The following is a 20,551-nucleotide window of genomic DNA, read 5'->3' as shown; positions in this document are numbered from 1 at the left end:
CATATTCCACACTCCTGCCCAGGAACCACTACAGATCCACTTTGTTTTAGCCCCCAGTTAAAAAATGACAGTCCACGGGCCATATTTTGCCCTGGAGCACCCCTCCTGACCTACATTTACACAGACATCCCATTAATTTAAATGGACACCATAAAATACTTAATTATTCCTTTGGTGGCACTGTAGGGATACTGTTACTTGTCAAGTTTCTGCACGGTATACATTCGATTGATAGGGGTCCTAGCAGAAGGACAAGGAAGTCTTATTAAAAGCAAGGATAGTCCACTGAGGAGAACCACTTTAAATAAATGTATTCTCTCCCTCTGCAGAAAGTGTAAGAGATATGGGTTACATAGTTATAGTCCATAACCCTACTGAGTTGATCCAGAGGAAGGCAAAAAAACAAACCTTATTAAGCTTATGCACATTGCCCCATACCAAGGACAAAAATCCTTCCCAACTCTAAATATGGTACTTAAAATAAATCCTTCGATCAACGTCCCACCTCCAGAAATCTAACCTGTAATATTATATTTATCAGGAAAGTCATCCAGGCCCCTCTTGACCTTGCTTAATGAATCAACCATCATATGATCCTGTGACAGACAGTCTCACTGCTCTTACAGTAAAGAATTTCCATCTGTAATGATGGTGAAACCTTCTTTCCTCTAGATGTATAGGATGTCCCATTGTTATAGTTACAGGTGTAGGTACTGTTCATTTAAAGATTTGTACATCATGATCAGATCACGCTTAAGATGTCTTTAAAGACAAAAAACATAACCCCAAATCTGATAATCTGTTAAGGTACTGAGCACATAACAAAATGTGGTGTTTGCAACTAAATACTGTACATCCATACATAAGGGTTACATTACTCATTACGATAAAACATTATTCAACATTGTTTGATCACTTACCGAGCAGGTGCCGTGAAACTCGTAACCAGTGAACTACTCAATCAATTGTGGCAAAGTATTCACCTGTGGAAATAAGGAAGAAAGCTATATGAAATGCCAAGAGATGCATCAGGTTGTGTCCATTTTGCATCCTGTATGATTTTGTCAGTTTTTTTTCCATACCCAAAACCGTAGCCCACCACTGTTTTTGGTCCGGGTGAAAAACCGTATTGAAACATATACGTTTTTTTTTTACATGGGAGTCAATGGGGACCGTACAGAACTGCGTACGGTTCCATCCGGTTTTTACCATCCGGTTTTTGACTTTGCATAGTTTTTTTTCTTGGAATTTCAATCAAACAATTTAAACTTTATTCAGAATGGAATGAAAAGCTAAGACATCCTTTTTTCAAACTGTATACGGATTAAAATTTGTACACACGTTTTGATACAGTTTAGTCAGGTTTTGAGGAATCCGTTGTTTATCAAAAACCTGATACGGAAACTGTATTGCAAAAATGTGATGTGAACCCAGCCTAATTGTCCAAACTATTAAAATATAACATTATAAATCCCATATGGTCAATGGCGTTAACATTAAAAAAAATACCAAACCACAGAATCGCGTTTTTTATAACACCATATCCAGAAAAAATAAAGTAAAAAGAGTTAAAAAAGTCTGATGAAATTGTACCAACAAAAACAGCAGATTATTGAGCAAAAAATTTGCCCTCATACAGCCCAGTATACGTAAAAATAAAAATGTTATAGGGGTCAGAGAATGGCAATTTAAGGAAATTCTAAAAAGTTTAGAATTTTAAAAAACATGATGGAACATGAGTAAAACTTGACAGAAACTAAACAATTTTGGTATTGCTATAATCAGGGTGTCCTAATGTATCAAAATACCATCTAAGTCCGACCACAAGGTGAATGGCGTAAAAATAAAACTAAAAACAATTTGCTAAATTGCATTTTTTATTAGTTCACCTCACAAATAATTTTTTTCTCTGTTTTGGAGCATATTTTATGGGAAAATGAAAGGTGCCATTACAAAGTACAATTGGTCCCGCAAAAAAGTTATGGCTATGATAGGTTGAGGAAGAAAAATATTTTGTTTTTATAGAAAACAAGGCTTATTAAAAAGACCACTAGGGGTCCCCATACCATCCAGAACATAATCCTGTCTGGCTGCATCAACTTTGTCCCAGCTGAAACAAAGGCCGGGACAAAGTCCAGTAAGTAAGGGTGGGACTCCTCTGTGCTCGATCCTGTCATACCAGACTCCTGGCTGAAAACAGAGAGGAGGGGGTTACAGAGCAGCCTGTAGAGATTGGATGAAGTGACCCAGCACATCACAACAGACTTAGGGTGCCTGACACGCCCCTTCCTGAGCAGTGAATGTTAGAATAAGTGAGCAGCAGAACAGAGGGATTTGTCAGTCAAATACTGAGCAGTGAGCAGCTAGACACAGAAAAAGACATGTAAAGCTTCTGCATTTCCTATTGAGTAACATATAAAAGGTTTTTTTTTCTGTGATATGACAGGTATGCTGTATCCCAGTTCTTTTTCCATTTATCTCCTTCTTTCCTATTAGTCTATTTTGACTTTTATTACAATTAAAGCTGAAAAATCTTATTAGTGTGCCCCAAAAGATCAGTCATGTGGTTGTCCTTCTTCTCCTTCTCACTGTTCTATGTCTTACTCTATCCCAAGTGGCTGCAGCAGGAACCTCCCCTCTATTCTGTCAATATCAGGACAAAAATGTTGTTAAACCATGCCCCCTGGATAAGCCACACGCCTTTGTCAATCACCAGTTGAATATGGAAGAGATCCCTGTGTTCTCTGCAGGATTCCTACAAACCAGTTTTTTTCAAGATTATTCCAAATAAGCTGTAAACTGACAAACAGTAAGGACAACTCTATTTCTAGTTACATTTTAGCATTCCTGTCTAGGTCTAGTGTTCCTTTAAGCTGGTGGGATTTTCTCAAAGGAATTCCTTAAAACTTACATATAGGTCCTTGGACCTTGATAACTGGCATAAATTATTATGGTAAATTATTGTTCTACACGGCCGTTCGCTTGTGAAGCAGGCGCACTTCTGAGTTTCCGAACAAGAAAACCTGACATTGTGCATCCCTCTATGTGTTTAATTGACATGATTTTAAACTACGCTGATCTAATTTGAAAGAAAAGTCAAAGGCATGCCAATTCATATTATGAGTATTCATACATTCTGTTTGTATTCTGTGGGGATTAAATGCTGTGTTTTGAAACGTTGGCTCTGACAGGCATGCTAATCTTGCCACATGCCATCTGTTATAGAGCAGTCAAGATAAACTCTGGTGCTTGAGATGCTGAGCAATTCTGTGTATGTCCTTTGGGGGTTGGAAAATGTGTTAAAAGAAATTAAATCGTTTATTTTTATTAATATCACCGCGTTCTCTCCCCCAGAAGCAGCAATCTACTCAATGAATGGAACTTACATGGCCATTGTACAGTCAACTGAGCAATTAAAGGAAACCTAGCCAAGTTTCTGGATCTTTGACCTGATCCTAAAAGTTGAAATGTGCAACTAGGATGTATATACAAAGTGTTTAAAAAGGATGTTTTAGCACAGAAAATCCCTTTAATATCAAAGACTCCCATGGGAGGATTGTGCTTTCAGCTCCTCCTTTTCCTGCAGCAGCCACTACAGGGGAAATGTGGTATTACATGCAAAAATTCAAATGAATGGCTGTCCATGAAATACATGGACAGTTTATGTCCACCAAAGCAAGAGTTGCTTCTTATGGCTTTTAGAGTTTTACAAAACTTTTGACATGTTCCAGAATATTCAGACCTCAACCAATCACTAGAATGAGCTGGGAAAGAAGTATTCCTCTCCGGACTCTATGTACCTTTGACCATGACCGTCCCGTAGACTTACATTGTAAGATTGTTTTGGTCACAAAGCACAGAGACAGGAGATAATGGGGGAGATTTATCAAAACATGTGCAAAGGAAAAGTTGCCCAGTTGCCCATAGCAACCAATCAGATCGCTTCTTTCATTTTGCAGAGGCCTTGTTAAAAATGAAAGAAGTGAGCTGATTGGTTGCTCTGGGCAACTGGGCAACTTTTCCTCTGGACAGGTTTTGATAAATCTCCCCCCAATGTGCTTAATTATTTTAACCAATCAAAACTTTTGACATTTCTCTTCGACATGTCAAACGTTTTTTTTAAAGTGACTGTGCCCAAATAAAGTACTTCAATACAGATAGTCTAGAAGAGCCCTAAGGTTGGTTCCACAAACTGAGCTCATAGATATTTTACTTGCAAATTTATACACCTCCAGTTTTCAGGGGAATACAGTTCCAAACAATAAGATTTTACAAGTATTATCTACATGCTATGGAGTTTTTCAGATGAAAATTAATCTGCATTTCTGTTTCACTGTGAATTTCATCCCTTTTAAGGCTGGGTTCACACATACTGGGGGGGAATGAAAACTTTTTTTGAGTAAACTATGCTAGATTTGTTGAAAAAGTGGCGCATACATTTTCAAAAGAATTTTGCCTTGGTTGCATCATGTGGCCATTTTTTTCATTCTTTTTTCAGTGATGTGGGCTCAGAAAAAGGGGGTGGGATTAAATTTCTTTAAACTCTGCACTAAAGAAAAACAGACGATAACTACCGTATTTTCCGCCGTATGAGACGCACTTTTTCTTCCCCAAAACTGGGGGGGAAAAGTTGGCGAATACACACCTGTATACGACGAATACACACCTGTCGGGTCGGTCCCTGCGGCCATCAACGGCCGGGACCCGCGGCTAATACAGGACATCACCGATCGCGGTGATGCCCTGTATTAACCCTTCAGACGCGGCGATCAAAGCTAACTGCCACGTCTGAAACGAAAGTGACAGTAACCCGGCTGCTCAGTCAGGCTGTTCGCGACCGCCGAGGTGAAATCACGGCATCCCGAACAGCTTACAGGACACCGGGAGGTACCTTACCTGCCTCCTCGGTGTCTGCTCTGTGCCGGGATCCCCTGCATGGCCGGCGCTCTCCTTCGACGTCATCACATCGTCGTGCACACCGTCCCGTCATCCAATAGGAGCGGCGTGCGTAGCGACGTGATGACGGCGACGTGATGATGGTGACGGAGAGCGTGGATCCCGGGGAAGAAGACGTCCGGAGCGTCGGGGACACCCTGGGGACGCGGCGACAGCGATGGAGCGACATCCAGGGCAGCGGTGACGGGTCCAGAGTGGCGGGGACACGTGAGTATTACCTCCTATCCAGTGGTCTTCAACCTGCGGACCTCCAGATGTTGCAAAACTACAACTCCCAGCATGCCCGGACAGCCAACGGCTGTCCGGGCATGCTGGGAGTTGTAGTTTTGCAACATCTGGAGGTCCGCAGGTTGAAGATCACTGTTGGGTGCAGAATCATTTTTTTCTAGATTTTGCACCTTTAAAATTGGGTGCGTCTTATATGCCGGTGCGTCCTATAGGGCGAAAAATACGGTATGTCACCTCAGAGGTTATGTAGACTGAGCACAGTGTAAGATGTGTTAAAAATCTGGCGCAGATGTTTAAATATGTCCCCCAGTAAAGCAATATTTTTGTTCAGTATTTTTAGCCAAACTTGGGTTTAAAACACAAATTAGGTGCAAATTGTTCTATTTATTCTCTGTGTTGGTTCCACTCCTGGTTTCGGCTAAAAAATGCTGACCAAAATACTGACTGATATGGGATGTGTAAACTCGGAATTACGGATGGCTTTTTAAATAGTGTGTGCACTTTTTCATAGACTCTCACTGACATACTGTTACACTAAAAATATACGGTAGCTTTTTTTTTTTGTATAATAAATGTTTAAAAAAATTACCTCTTTTGAACTCATTATGTGTGACTTGTACCCTATACATGTTAAACAGGTTTTTAAAATGTTTAAATATTTTCATTTGTTCAATACCCCCAAAATACTGTGCTAAGACTAAACTGTACATTCATAGGATGCATTTAAAGTCATGACCCTTGGTTTATTTCAATATTTTCATCTATAAATCAATATAGAACACTATGCATATAAAATAGACAATAACACTATGAAGCCCTGTGTTTGGCTTTAGTCCTATTTATAAAATTGCTCCCGAGACAATTGCAAGGAATGATCATGTGGTTTTGGCATCTCCATTTAAATGTCAACCTCTCTCGAAAGGAAACCTGGTGTAGGAAGTGATAACTCTGCGACCGGACAAAGGAGCCACAAAATGCCAATTCCCTGACCATGGGCTGGTAATATTATTATGTAAATGACTACTCACAGGAAAAAATACTTGCTGCATTTATATATCTGTAATGCTGTCAGGGGATAAAAATAGTGTTATTCATATGGCATTTCATAAAGCCTCTGTCTTATCAAATATGCTCTTGTTATGGATCCAAGTGAGCGTGTGTTCTAAAAATACTTACACACTTATGTAATAGAAGCATTTTCTCTACCATTGCTATCAGCAAAAAGCGCTATGTCCCCTGCTGAACACTTACATCACAATATAGCAACTGCATCAGTAAGAATCCATATTCTGGTATTACCCCAGAGTATATATATATATATATATATATATATATATATATATATACAGTGGGGATCAAAAGTTTGGGCACCCCAGGTAAAAATTTGTATTAATGTGCATAAAGAAGCTAAGGAAAGATGGAAAAATCTCCAAAAGGCACCAAATTACAAATGAGACATTCTTATAATATGTCAACAAAAGTTAGATTTTATTTCCATCATTTACACTTTCAAAATAACAGAAAACAAAAAAATGGCGTCTGCAAAAGTTTGGGCACCCTGCAGAATTTATAGCATGCACTGCCCCCTTTTCAAAGCTGGGACCTGCCAGTGTCATGGATTGTTCTCAATCATCATCTGGGAAGACCAGGTGATGTCAATCTCAAAGGTTTTAAATGCCCAGACTCATCTGACCTTGCCCCAACAATCAGCACCATGGGTTCTTCTAAGCAGTTGTCTAGAAATCTGAAACTGAAAATAGTTGACGCTCACAAAGCTGGAGAAGGCTATAAGAAGATAGCAAAATGTTTTCAGATGTCAATATCCTCTGTTCGGAATGTAATTAATAAATCGCAGTCATCAGGAACAGTGGAAGTTAAAGCAAGAACTGGAAGACCAAGAAAAATATCAGACAGAACAGCTCACAGGATTGTGAGAAAAACCATTCAAAACCCACGTTTGACTGCACAATCCCTCCAGAAAGATCTGACAGACACTGGAGTTGTGGTACACTATTTCACTATAAAGAGATACTTGTACAAATATGGTCTTCATGGAAGAATCATCAGAAGAAAACTTCTTCTACGTCCTTACCACAAAAATCAGAGTTTGAACTTTGCAAATGAACATATAGACAAGCCTGATGCATTTTGGACAGATGAGTTTAAAATTTGACTTTTTGGCCGGAATGAGCAAAGGTATGTTTGGAGAAGAAGGAGAACAGAATTTAATGAAAAGAACCTCTGTCCAACTCACGAGTAGATCTCACGAGTAGAAGGAAAAATGGATTCAATAAAATTTCAGCAAATTTTGGATGCTAACTTGATGCCATCTGTGAAAAAGCTGAAGTTAAAGAGAGGATGGCTTCTACAAATGGATAATGATCCTAAATACACCTTGAAAACCATGGGGGATTACATTGCGTAAACTGAAGGTTTTGCCATGGCCTTCACAATTTCCTGACCTCAACATAATTGAAAATCTATGGGTAGACCTTAAAAGAGAAGTGCGTGACAGACAGCCCAGAAATATCAAAGAACTGGAATACTTTTGTAAGGAAGAATGGGCAAAGATACCTCATACAAGAATTGAAAGACTCTTGGCTGGCTACAAAAAGCGTTTACAAGCTGTGATACTTGCCAAAGGGGGCAGTACAAGACATTAACTCTGCAGGGTGCCCAAACTTTTGCAGATGCCATTTTTTCGTTTTCTGTTATTTTGAAAGTGTAAATGATGGAAATAATATCTAACTTTTGTTGACATACTATAAAAAATGTCTAATCTGTAATTTGATGCCTTTTGGAGATGATTCCATCTTTCCTTGGCTTCTTTATGCACATTAATAAATGTTTTTACCTGGGGTGCCCAAACTTTTGATCCCCACTGAATATCAATACAGTGATAGGTCACCTTAAACAGATGTTGTGGTCTATCAGGTCATGTAGAAGTAAAGGTCCCTTTGTCTAAATGATCATATTTTATGTAGAAGTAAAGGTCCCTTTGTGAAAATAACTAGATACCCAATTGATTTAACCATATGTTGAGCTACAGGACCTTTACCTATAGTACTGAACAACCTTTTAAACGTACATTTTAATAACATTTGGGCTTTAAGGCCCCATTCACACTACAGAGATTGCATGAAAAATTTCCACAATGATATTCTGTTTGCAGAATCCACCGGAGAAGTGCCGTTTGTCAATTGCCGCAGACGCATAAGGCCCCTTTCACACTATAAAAATACTTCCATTATGAACGCCCGTTATAAAAAAGCCTGGAAATCGGCAGTTATACGGCCGATACAAAATCACTAACGGCCGTTAGAAAATCCCACTATAGTCTATGGGATTTTTCTAATAGCCGTTTTAACCCGTTATCGCCCGTTATTAATAATGGCCGTTATTTTGTGACGGGCGAATGAACGGGAGAAATAGTGCATGCACTAATTCTCCCATTACTATCGCCCGTCACAAAATAACTTGTTATTAATAACGGGCGATAACGGATTAAAACAGCTATTAGAAAAATCCCATAGACTATAATGGGATTTTCTAACAGCCGTTAGTGATTTTGTACCGGCTGTATAACTGCCGATTTCCAGGCTTTTTATAACGGGCGTTCATAACGGAAGTATTTTTATAGTGTGAAAAGGGCCTTACAAATAACACAAGCACACCAAAGAAATAATAGGTCATAATACAGATGCATCTTACAGATGCAACTTAGTATGGGTTAAAAATCAAGGCTTTATAATGAACTGGAAAAAAAAAGGAATCCGAATCCCGATACAGAAGCATTGCTTGGATCTGGCAATGCCGGTTACGTTGCCTCAAGTTATGTTGTATAAGTGACCTAGAAATGGAAGAAATCCGCTCCAACTATAAAAGCAAAAGCTTTCAAACAGCAAAACATCTAATTCTTAGTGACAGCCAATTTATTTCAGGAAAAGAAAAATAAGGGAAAAACAGAAGACTGAAAAAAGCTACAAATCACAGTAACCATCCCGGGACTATTACACTATATAACCTTATAGACTGCAATACAAGGAGGTTTAACCCGAAGAGAGGTTAGGTCAGAGGGAGCCGGAAACTCTACACCGGCAATGAATATATGGTGAAAATTTGTTTATTAATATAATGTTTTAGCAACTATTTTATCCTGGAAAATGTTGAGTTCTATTGTTCCCTGCTATAATTTTGTTGTTAACTTTTTAGGGTACAACATTTTGATTAAATTTTTTTTACGAATAAATGATGTGTTAGGCTAAGCTCACACCTATCCTACATATACAATGCATATATTTCAGTATTTTTTTAGGCTAGGACCAGTTTACTGGCTATTGTCGGGGAGCACAACCTGCAGCCCAGGATCTGCACTGAGCCACAATGCTGTTCTAAGATTCTCCGACCATAGATGATACCCCTATATTCCTGACAGCATCCGGCTACACAAAGAAGATGTCCAGTGCTGAGAAATGTATCCCCTATCTGCAGAATAATGGATAAATGGCTGATCGCGGGGGATCTGACTGCTGGGCCACGGCTGAGCGTGACGTTTCGCAAACAGTAGGTCAGCTGGCAGAAACACGCCCCCTCCATTCATCTCTATGGGAGAGGCGGAGACACAGCATTCCTGTGTCTCTGCCTCTCCCATAGAGATGAATAGAAGGGGTGTGTTTCGACCAGATGACGTGCTAAGTACGAAACGTGCTCTAGCAGCACAGAGCTGGGACCACATACGGGAGATCGCAGGGTGTCTGACAGCTGGATAGGGGGATAGATTTCTTAGCCCTGAAAATCTTCTTTAAAGTTAAAAGGCATCCAACTTTTTTAAATCCCAACTGTGTAAGCATAACTATATAGGAAAACATAAGGTGAAGATTACAGTCTATGGAAACTGTGAATCTCTTAAAGCTTCCATGAACTACAATATAAAGACCTGCGTGCATGTGTGACCACTAAAATCCTCTAAAGAGAATTATACATATCTCTTCATTAAAAAACACACGCAAGTTTAGCTGATCAAACCATGCAGGTGAATGGGTTAGATGGGGGAATAGGTATCAATTGAACGATCGTCTTTCTACAGCTCCACAGTCCAGAATGGTAGGCTGCCTGAGGCTCTGTCATATATACTTTTCCCGCTACAGAATTACAAGGTGTCCATTATACTCAATTTTGAGTGGACAGATTATTTTATACCTCAACTATGCCACAAGTATCTACTTAAAATCCAGAGACGATAGGATATGTAACACAGCTTTATACCCTCTTTGCCAGGACACTTTCCCTAGAAGAAAGTTTTTTTTTTTTTTTTACTTCAGGAGCCTTAGAATCTAACTGGGAATGTATACTAAGCCAGAGATCTCTCCATAATGAAAAAACACCCATCTGCAAACATCTGTTTCAATGTTATTGGCCTAGTCAGTACATAGTAGCGTGTTGGCTGGCTAGTGAATGGCTTTTCATTGTGGTACTAAAGGAGTAATGTTTTCCTTTAAGGAGACATATGAAGACTTATAGGCCACTGATGCTCCACTTGTACTTCTGGAAAGAAAGAAAAGAAAGAAAGGAAAGGAAAGTAAGAAAGAAAGAAAAGAAGCTCTCATACCAGCTTTACATATTATTTCCTCCCAAAATTTCCAGTGGAGCATCAAAGTCTCCTAACATCTTTTTGATACTCTTCTTAAGGAGAAACATTAGCCCTTTAGTCCCATAATAAAAGGCTATTCACTAGCCAGCTGCTCTGACTAGTGAAGCAGCGGCCGACACACCTCCTCAATAAATCGCAACGGCAGAGCCGAAGACTGCTGAATGCAGCGCTCCGGTTCTCCCATAGAGATGTATTGAGGGGGCGTGCCAGTCGCCGCTTTGTTCGGCTGTCAAGCACGCCCCCTTCCCGTGGGCTGCTGGAGCTTCTTACAGGAGATTGCGGGGGTCCCAGCGGTTAGGTCCCCGCACAATCTGAAACAAGAACTATGTATAGGACACTTTTCCCTCTCTGCTTAGAAAGTACCCAGAGAATACCTTGATCTAAACCAATTTATGTAAATGCATTTAGAAAGTCATGGCTGCTTTATACTCTAGTCTATGGACTGTGTCTGGTACTGCAACTGAGCCCTGTGCACATTAATTTTCTTCCTTACTTTTAGGATAATGTATCATTCCAATATTTGCATTAGTTAATACAGAGTAAGTAAATTTATAAAAAAAAGTATTTCCTCAAAGTAAATTTATAAAAAGAGAGCTATAGTCTACATGAAGGCGTCTCCATAATGACTGTTATTAGAGCCCTCCGTCGTCACGCTGAGCGGGCTGGGCCTCATAGGTTTTTCTAAGGCGTTTTGGCTGCTCGTTGCCAACTTGTAGTCAACACTGTCACATGTAATTTCCATTTCTTTTTCTAACCTCTTGTATTATAAATATACTTGGGTGTTTTTTTTTTTAATTCTTTGTCCCTTAAACCAATTTTTTCCTCGTCAGTCCTGATAACATCTCCTAATGAAATTCCACTACTGTAATTTTCCTACACGGTCGTTTGGAAAAGGAAGCTGGCAGTAAAATTATACAAGTCATTTGTCATTATCAATCTTGGCATCTAAAAATAATATTCCACAGGCTAAAGCTAGATCAAGATTACACTTCATTACAGGTCTGTTAGGCTTTAAGAATACATTGCTGGTGGTTTTCATCCACCACATATGATCCATCATGAGGTGTTCAGGTTCTCACAAAGTTAACAGGAATAATCTGATGACATTCCTCTATAGTAATACCTAGAAATACTGCATGTAAAAGACCTTTAGTCCACTATGTTATTGCATGGTTGTGGACGAAGACTCTCTGCATGGCCCAATCATTACCCTTATGAGACAATAGATGACAAAGATGGCACTTACCAAAAGGGTCTTCTTTATTCAAACTCTGCAGTGCATACAGACAAGGGCAGGTAGAAGCGAGAGGGCAGGGGCGTCTGGATGCCCCTGCCCTCTCACTTCTACCTGCCCTTGTCTTTATGAACAGCAGAATTTGAATAAAGAAGATACTTTTGGTGAGTGCCGTCTCTGTCATCTATTGTCTCATTGATTGCATATGTACTTTAGACTGGGCACCACAAGTGTTGGGGCTTCAGGTGCGGTTTATGGCGCAGCTGTCTACTTGTGCATGGTGTGAACAGTGCCTAGTTGTGCCGGACATTACCTCTCCTAGTCCCTCTACATCACTACCCTTATCTGCTCTATAGGTAGATTTACCCATACAAATGAGATACAGTTATTTCTCACAATGCCTCCATACACATAAACATTCTACTTGACCAAATGTTAATGTGTTCTACTGAAGAGACAAGGGGTAACCTGTTCCTCTGAGGGTGATCTATCTATTCAAGAACAGTTGAAATCCAATATACTTGATCCTTCTAGGAAGGTTACCATATACGTAAGACAGTTGGCTGGTCCGTGAGCTCAACCAATTTTCTTTGAGTGTGTATAGAACTTTTTGAAATACCTGCAGTCATCTAGGACTGTCTTGTACATGACTACCATAGGATACCAGCAAAATCAACAGACTTGGTTTGCTACATATTTATAGTGTATGAAAAGATATAATATGATCCAAATAAAAGTCAGGGAGGACATACTCATGACTGATCAGGATTCAATGAATAGTACAATAGTGGTGGTAGGCACTGGAGAACTGGAAGATATCCTATTTGTGCTTCCGAATGAAGGCTTGATTCTTAACATTAGATGAATAAAAGTGGAGTAATTTCAGAAGTTATAGAAATAAGAAGAGGAAAGAACACTCCTTGGAGGAGGAAGTCCAGCACTTATCGAAGGTAAAAGTTTAGCTTTATTTTTAATTCATGTGGACTACAAAAAATTTGGTAAAAGCCAACGCGTTTCTTTAGATTTTATCAAAGTTAAACCAAGTAAACTGCTGGTTTTTACTCAATTGTTGGAGGCCCACTTGGATATGTTCCCGCGCACCAGGAGGGAATAGCAACTATAGCTGTCCACTTCAAACCAGTGAGCTGTAAAATTTCCTTTTTTTCTCTTTTTACTTCAGAAATAAGAAACAGAAGGAAAAATAAATCTAAATAATAAAAAACATTTTTTAAGAGATATTCAAACACTTCCAGTTAGGGAATTATATAGAATTTGTATTAGGTATATGCATAGGATTGGATTTGTTCATGATAAATTGTTGTGCTTGTAATGATCGCTATTGCTATCGCTATTATAAAAGGACCTGTCAACAGCAATTAACTGGTTAAATGAAGAACATGGTGCTTACCATTAGGATCTGCCTAATACCATTTCTGTGTCCATATCTATTCGTACGCCGAAAAATTGAAAGAAGTTATCCAGGAAAAAACTTTTTTTTATATATCAACTGGCTCCAGAAAGTTCAACAGATTTGTAAATTACTTCTATTAAAAAATCTTCATCCTTTCAGTACTATTGAGCTTCTGAAGTTGAGTTGTTCTTTTCTGTCTAAGTGCTCTCTGATGACATTGGGCTCGGGAACCACCCAGTTTTGAAGCAAATCCCCATAGCAAACCTCTTCTACTCTGTGCAGTTCTCGAGACAAGCAGAGATGTCAGCAGAGAGCACTGTTGCCAGACAGAAAACAACAACTCAACTTCAGCAGCTGATAATTATTGAAAGGATTAAGATTTTTTAATAGAAATTATTTACAAATCTGTTTAACTTTCTGGAGCCAGTTGATATATATAAAAAAAAAAGTTTTTCCTGGAATACCCCTTTAAGTGTCCAGGGGACGTTTCACAGTGTTCCAAGTGTCTGGACAGTTTCAACCCATCTCCTGTTCTCCTCTCACCCAGCCATAGGTGATTGACCACCACTATACTTTCTTCCCCTTTCATGAACCCCATCAAAATAACACACATGCACCACCAAGTGGTTGGACGAGGAAACATCAGTGATTAAAGATTACCTGTTACCAAACTAACCTTTAATTATATTGTTCTTATGTAATTATAAGGCACTTTGCTATTTACTTGCTGTTAAAATTCTTAACATATATGTTTTTAATGTGATTGAAAAAAACGGCCACTAGGTGGTATTGTTCTGTTTCCTGGCACAAGTCAAACAGTTAGTTTGGTCTCCTTCTGGCCTGGCAGGAGACCAAATTCAGGAAGTGCGTGTGGGGCATGGAGAGGCACAGCTCTTGCAGACTTCAGTAATGTCGCGCCTGCTGGGAAACGCCAAATTTCTCCTGCCGGGAGCTCACACAGTGTGAGCAAGGGGAAAGGTATGATATAGAGCTTTTTAAAGCTCGGACATTTTTTTAAGGGAAGGAGGGGTGTTAGGAGTGGTTAGAGACTATAATCTATATTAGTTCAGAAAATATGGTTTGATGACAGGTATTCTTTAAGTCTGCAGTAGTTGCGACTATTGGCAATGATGCTTGCTATGATAACAATGGCTGAATGACCTGCATCTCCCATTATCTCTCTTCATATCTCAATGACAATTCTTACTAAAGCCTACAACATTTTGGATTTCTTTTTCCCTGGCATGCAGACAGATAAAGCCAGCAAGAAGCCAGCCATGGCTAAAGAATGGAAAATATTGTTTGGCAGCTTTATCCTGTTATCCTAGCAAGAGACTTTTACAGCCTCATGCAAGAATGTTTTCGTCAAAACCAAGTGCTTATAAACTCCCCATTTTGGAAATGGCAACAATGCAGACAGAAAACGGCTAATAAAAATAAATCACAATAAAAGTTTCCTTATGAGAAGTAGACCATAATAATGTTTAAAATATAATGTTGCATTATGTGTCTATGTTTATGACTTTTCCGCACTCTCCTGCGATACTCCAGCCTCAGCCGAAGAATGTTTAATTCTCTAAAGTGGATGGTTTTAGAGACGCTTGAAGAGTCAAGCCATTAAGAAGTAACTTTATCTCTTATATTACAGTTTTCTGTCGACAATCCCTATGTGTTAGAATTTCAGCAATAAAATAATAATAAATGTAGCCAATTAATGACTAAAATAAAGGGAAAAGGTCTAGGGTCTTCAATTTCCCATTAAGGATAGTTTATATGTTAAAAGAACTCTCAGAGTTATGACCAGTCCAGGGTGTGAAAGGTGATGCATGGCACATGGCTGTTCTCTTTGGAGAACCATTAATACAAATGTAGCCAAGATAGTTTATAGATGCGCCTGAACCATTAATACAAATGTAGACTAGATATTCTATAGATGTGACAAATTTTCAAAAAGCCTGAGCCACTTTAAAAAATCAGACGCATTCCTAGCACTGTATTACAGCCCATTACCTGCCCAATACTGCCCAGTACTGCTTTACAGAGAAGAGAAGGCTACTCGAACAATCGCTGGATCATTCATGTGACTCTTTATTTCTATGATTAATCAGCTACATATCCCCTATAACACATGGTGTTGTGCAGCCGTCAAACAATTATTTTTTTTGCACATTAAAATGATGCGATCAGCCAATCAAAGATCATTCTCTTATTCGTCAGCTGATCACAAGTCCTAGTATACAGGGCATTTATTGGTGGAACAATTCTTAAAGGGTTTTTTGAGCCATAGTTTGTAATGAAATATTTGAATCCATTGTGGAAAGGAAAGACAGAACAGAGAATAAGGTTTAACCATGAAGTAAGTGTTCAATCACTTAGCATGAGCCTTTGACCCACTGTGGATCCCACGTGGGGAGGGATGAGAGAGGATGGATATGCATTTTGGACGTTCAGGAAAACTAAACAAAAAATACAAGACCTAATGTGGTCAAAAGAAAATTAAGAAATGTTGGATAGAGTAGGAAGGGGGAGAGAAGGGGTGATGGGTAATCCAGCAAGTAGGGTCGTGGCGAGGGAGCCCTTATGAGGGGCAGTCCTGAAGGTTAGGTGGGTGGTTGAAGGTAGCAGATCCAACAGGACCAGATCTGTTCCATTAGGACTGAGGTGAGTTTCCCATTCACCATATACCAGGAAAGGTATTTTAACTTCTGTAAAGGATACAGAATTGTTTCCCCTGCTGTATTATACATAATGACGTGCGTACAAAGATCAAAAGACATAAAAACAAGAATATTCTAGATTGCATGTAGAAACAATACATACAACCTAGAAGAACCCTGTTGCATAACAGAGCACAAATGCGTCTCCTGTGAGGTTAAAAATAGATGAGAACACAGATGATAAATCTGAGAGGGAACTGCAAAACTCGGATATGTGGTGAAGAAAAAAGTGTAGCTTAAAGGGGTACTCTGGTGGAATTTTTTTTTTTTAAATCAACTGGTGCCAGAAAGTTAAACAGATTTGTAAATTACTTCTATTAAAAAATATTAACCCTTCCAGTACATTTTAGCAGCTGTATGCTACAGAGGGAATTCTTTTCTTTTTGAATTTCTTTTTTTTTTTTCTTGTCCACAGTGCTCTCTGCTGACACCTCTGTCCGTGTCAGGAACTGTCCAGAGCAGCATAGGTTTGTAATGCGGATTTTCTCCTGCTCTGGACAGTTCCTGATATGGGCATCAGGTGTCAGCAGAGAGCGAGAGCACTGTGGACAAGACTAAAAGAAATTCAAAAAGAAAATAATTTTCTCTGTAGTATACAGCTGCTAAAAAGTACTGGAAGGGTAAGATTTTTTAATATAAGTCATTTACAAATCTGTTTAACTTTCTGACACCAGTTGATTGAAAAAAAAAATAATAATGTTTTCCGGATTACCCCTTTAATTCCATTCCAAATAAAGTGAAACGTTTCAACCGCCAATGCAGCCATTTTCAAGTACAAGGGCAAAGCTACACTTTTTTCTTCACCACATGCGAGTGCTGCAGTTACCGTATATACTCGAGTATTAGCCGTTCCGAATATAAGCCGAGACCCCTAATTTCACCCCATAAACCTAGGAAAAGTTATTTACTCGACTATAAGCCTAGGGTGGGAAATAAATCATCCCCCCATGTAATCACCCCCCCCTGTCATCATCCAGACCCCCATCATTAACACCCCGTCATCAACACCCCCGTCATCATCACCATCACCCTGTCATTATCACCCTCGTCAACATCCCCCTCATCATCATCACCCCAGTCATTATCACCTTCATCATCATCACCCTGTCATTATCACCCCGTCATAATGACAGGGTGATGATGATGAGGGTGATGATCACCCTCGTCATCATTCCCCTCGTCATCATCCCCCTCGTCATCATCCCCCCCTTCATCATTACCGCCTGTCAATCCCTTTGTCATCATCCAGACCCCCGTTTTGTTTTTGTTTTCATCTTCGGCCATTTATGTTGCAGGGACCGCCCGTGGGGAGGGTTAGTCGTTCCGGGCTATCCATGTTCACTGGGAGGGCCTCTTCTCCGCTCCAGGGCTGGCCACGGACTAATGACGTTGCGATGATGACGACGTGCAGGGACATCCGTAACGTCCCTGCGCATGAACGTCCCTGCTCGGTGGCGTCAATGCAGCGTCACTAGTTCGGGGCCGGCGCGGAGTGGAGAAGAGGGCCTCCCGGTGAAGATGGACAGCCCGGAACGACTAACCCTCCCTACCGGACGGTCCCTGCAGCATAGATGGCCAAAGATGGACGGCCCGGACCACCCCTCCACTAGTATTTATTTTTTTTTTTAGTTCACTCGAGTATAAGCGAGGGGGGCGTTTTCAGCACGAAAAATAGTGCTGAAAAACTCGGCTTATACTCGAGTATATCCTGTACCTTGTTTTTCATATATGTGTATATATATATATATATATATATATACATTAATATATGTATACATACACTCTAGTCCACCATTGGGACTTGGTAGTACCACATGTGTCAGAAGGTTACCAAGATGTTAATAACATCTAAGGTGCATTGGTGCAAATACAATATGAAGTGGGGATAGAAACAAGCGATTTAAGTGCTGAAGAAGTTCACAGTCTATACATAATGAAATCTCATACATAAGAGAATCATACCATATGGATAATAAAGTGTGGAGCATCCACCAACCCGATGTTTCATGCTCACTGGCTTCGTCAGGGCAGTGATCATTGTAGGGAACACCCCTTCATTTGTATGATAATTGACCAATAGTGTATACTATTCTCGCTGTGTAGGGTCTATCACATATTTGGGGTATAGTGTGATGATGGTTATGGTTATACTGCATATGAATATTACTCATCATAGGCTAAATAACTTAAAGCAAAATGTAGGTATAGATAGATGCATTAACACCCCAACATGTACGTTCAATCCACCCAACATAAAATTCTAAAAATGCCATAATAAACTCTCATAATAATATCTATGTATACAGTCATGGCCGTAAATGTTGGCACCCCTAAAATTTTTCTAGAAAAAGAAGTATTTCTCACAGAAAAGGATTGCAGTAACACGTTTTGCTATACACATGTTTATTCCCTTTGTGTGTATTGGAACTAAACCAAAAAAGGGAGGAAAAAAAGCTAATTGGACATAATGTCACACCAAACTCCAAAAATGGGCTGGACAAAATTATTGGTACCCTTAACTTAATATTTGGTTGCACACCCTTTGGAAAAAATAACTGAAATCAGTCGCTTCCTATAATCATCAATAAGCTTCTTACACCTCTCAGCCGGAATGTTGAATCACTCTTCCTTTGCAAACTGCTCCAGGTCTCTCTTACTGGAAGGGCGACTTTTCCCAACAGCAATTTTCAGATCTCTCAACAGGTGTTCAGTGGGATTTAGATCTGGACTCATTGCTGCCACTTCAGAACTCTCCAGTGCTTTGTTGCCATCCATTTCTGGGTGCTTTTTGACATATGTTTGGGGTCATTGTCCTGCTAGAAGACCCAAAATCTAGATTGCAAACCCAGCATTCTAACACTGGGCTGTACAGTGCGACCCAAAAGCCATTGGTAATCCTCAGATTTCATGATGCCTTGCACACATTCAAGGCACCCAGTGCCAGACTCAGCAAGACAACCCCAAAACATCATTGAACCTCCACCATATTTCACAGTAGGTACTGTGTTCTTTTCTTTGAAGGCCCCATTCTGTAGAATGATGTGCTTTACCAAAAAAGCTCTATCTTGGTCTCATCTGTCCACAAGACGTTTTCCCAGAAGGATTTTGGCTTACTCAAGTTCATTTTGGCAAAATGTAGTCTTGCTTTTTTATGTCTCTGTGTCAGCAGTGGGGATCTCCTGGGTCTCCTGCCACAGTGTTTCATTTCATTTAAATGTGGCCGGATAGTTCGAGCTGACACTGATGCTCCCTGAGCCTGCAGGACAGCTTGAATATCTTTGGAACTTGTTTGGGGCTGCTTATCCACCATCCGGATTATCTTGCGTCACCTTTCATCAATTTTTCTCTTCCGTCCATGCCCAGGGAGATTAGCTACAGTGCCATGGGTTGCAAACTTCTTGATATTGTTGTGCACTGTGGACAAAGGCAAATCTAGATCTCTTGAGACTGTTGGTATTTTTCCACAATTTTTGTTCTCAAGTTCTCAAACAGTTCTCTTCCCCTCTTTCTGTAGTCCAAGCTTAGTGTGGCACACACAGACACACAATGCGAAGACTAAGTGAACTTCTCTCCTTTTTATCTTCTTTCAGGTGTGATTTTTATATTGCCCACACCTGTTACTTTCCCCAGGTGAGTTTAAAGGAGCATCACATGCTTGAAACAATCTTATTTTTCCACAATTTTGAAAGGGTGCTAATAATTTTGTCCAGCCCATTTTTGGAGTTTGGTGTGAAATTATGTCCAATCTGCTTTTTTTCCTCCCTTTTTTGGTTTAGTTACGATACACACAAAGGGAATAAACATGTGTTTAGAAAAACATGTGTTACTGAAATCCTTTTCTGTGAGAAATACTTAATTTTCTAGAAAAATTTCCGGGGTGCCAACATTTATGGCCATGACTGTATATAAGCTACCATGAACTTGTGAACCTTGCGTTCCTTACATTGCATCACTCATTCTTTTATGGCTTTGTCACAACCTTTACATATTAGTGAAATCTTTGTTACATCAGAGGTAGGTTTCTTTTTATAGCTTTTCACCGTATAAACATGCCAGTATGATGAGATGCATACACTTCAACACATCTTTATGTAGTCTTTTCTCATGCATAGCTTAGCTTAATCATAAACCTGAGGATATTCTCTGGATGGGGAGTCAGCGTGGAACACAAGACAGGCGAGAAGTGATATTTTATTTTCTGGTTTTTACCTCTGACTCAGAGTTGACTTCTCTACTCTTCCCTTCACTATGGTCTGAAAACTGGAAATTACAGTGAAAGCCTAAGAAGCATGATTCTCCTATTACTTTGTTGTTCTGTCCCTGCTTTACCCCTGCAGACTTTTACATTTTAATCT

At 39.7% G+C, this 20,551-nt stretch overlaps 1 protein-coding gene across 4 annotated transcripts in view; it reads right to left on the bottom strand.

The window, feature by feature from the left end:
* Positions 1–20,551, bottom strand: part of PLCB4 (phospholipase C beta 4) — a 326,117-nt gene that overhangs the window by 191,303 nt on the left and 114,263 nt on the right. For all 4 annotated transcript variants that reach the window (XM_056567843.1, XM_056567845.1, XM_056567846.1 and 1 more), the window contains exon 3: positions 921–983. The gene's annotated coding sequence lies outside the window, so the exon portion shown is untranslated. The remainder of the gene's footprint in view (positions 1–920; positions 984–20,551) is intronic.

Source organism: Hyla sarda, chromosome 3, assembly GCF_029499605.1.
Source record: "Hyla sarda isolate aHylSar1 chromosome 3, aHylSar1.hap1, whole genome shotgun sequence".
Lineage (NCBI taxonomy): Eukaryota > Metazoa > Chordata > Amphibia > Anura > Hylidae > Hyla > Hyla sarda.
Note: the sequence above shows the minus strand (reverse complement) of the source record. Positions and strands in the feature narration are given on the sequence as shown.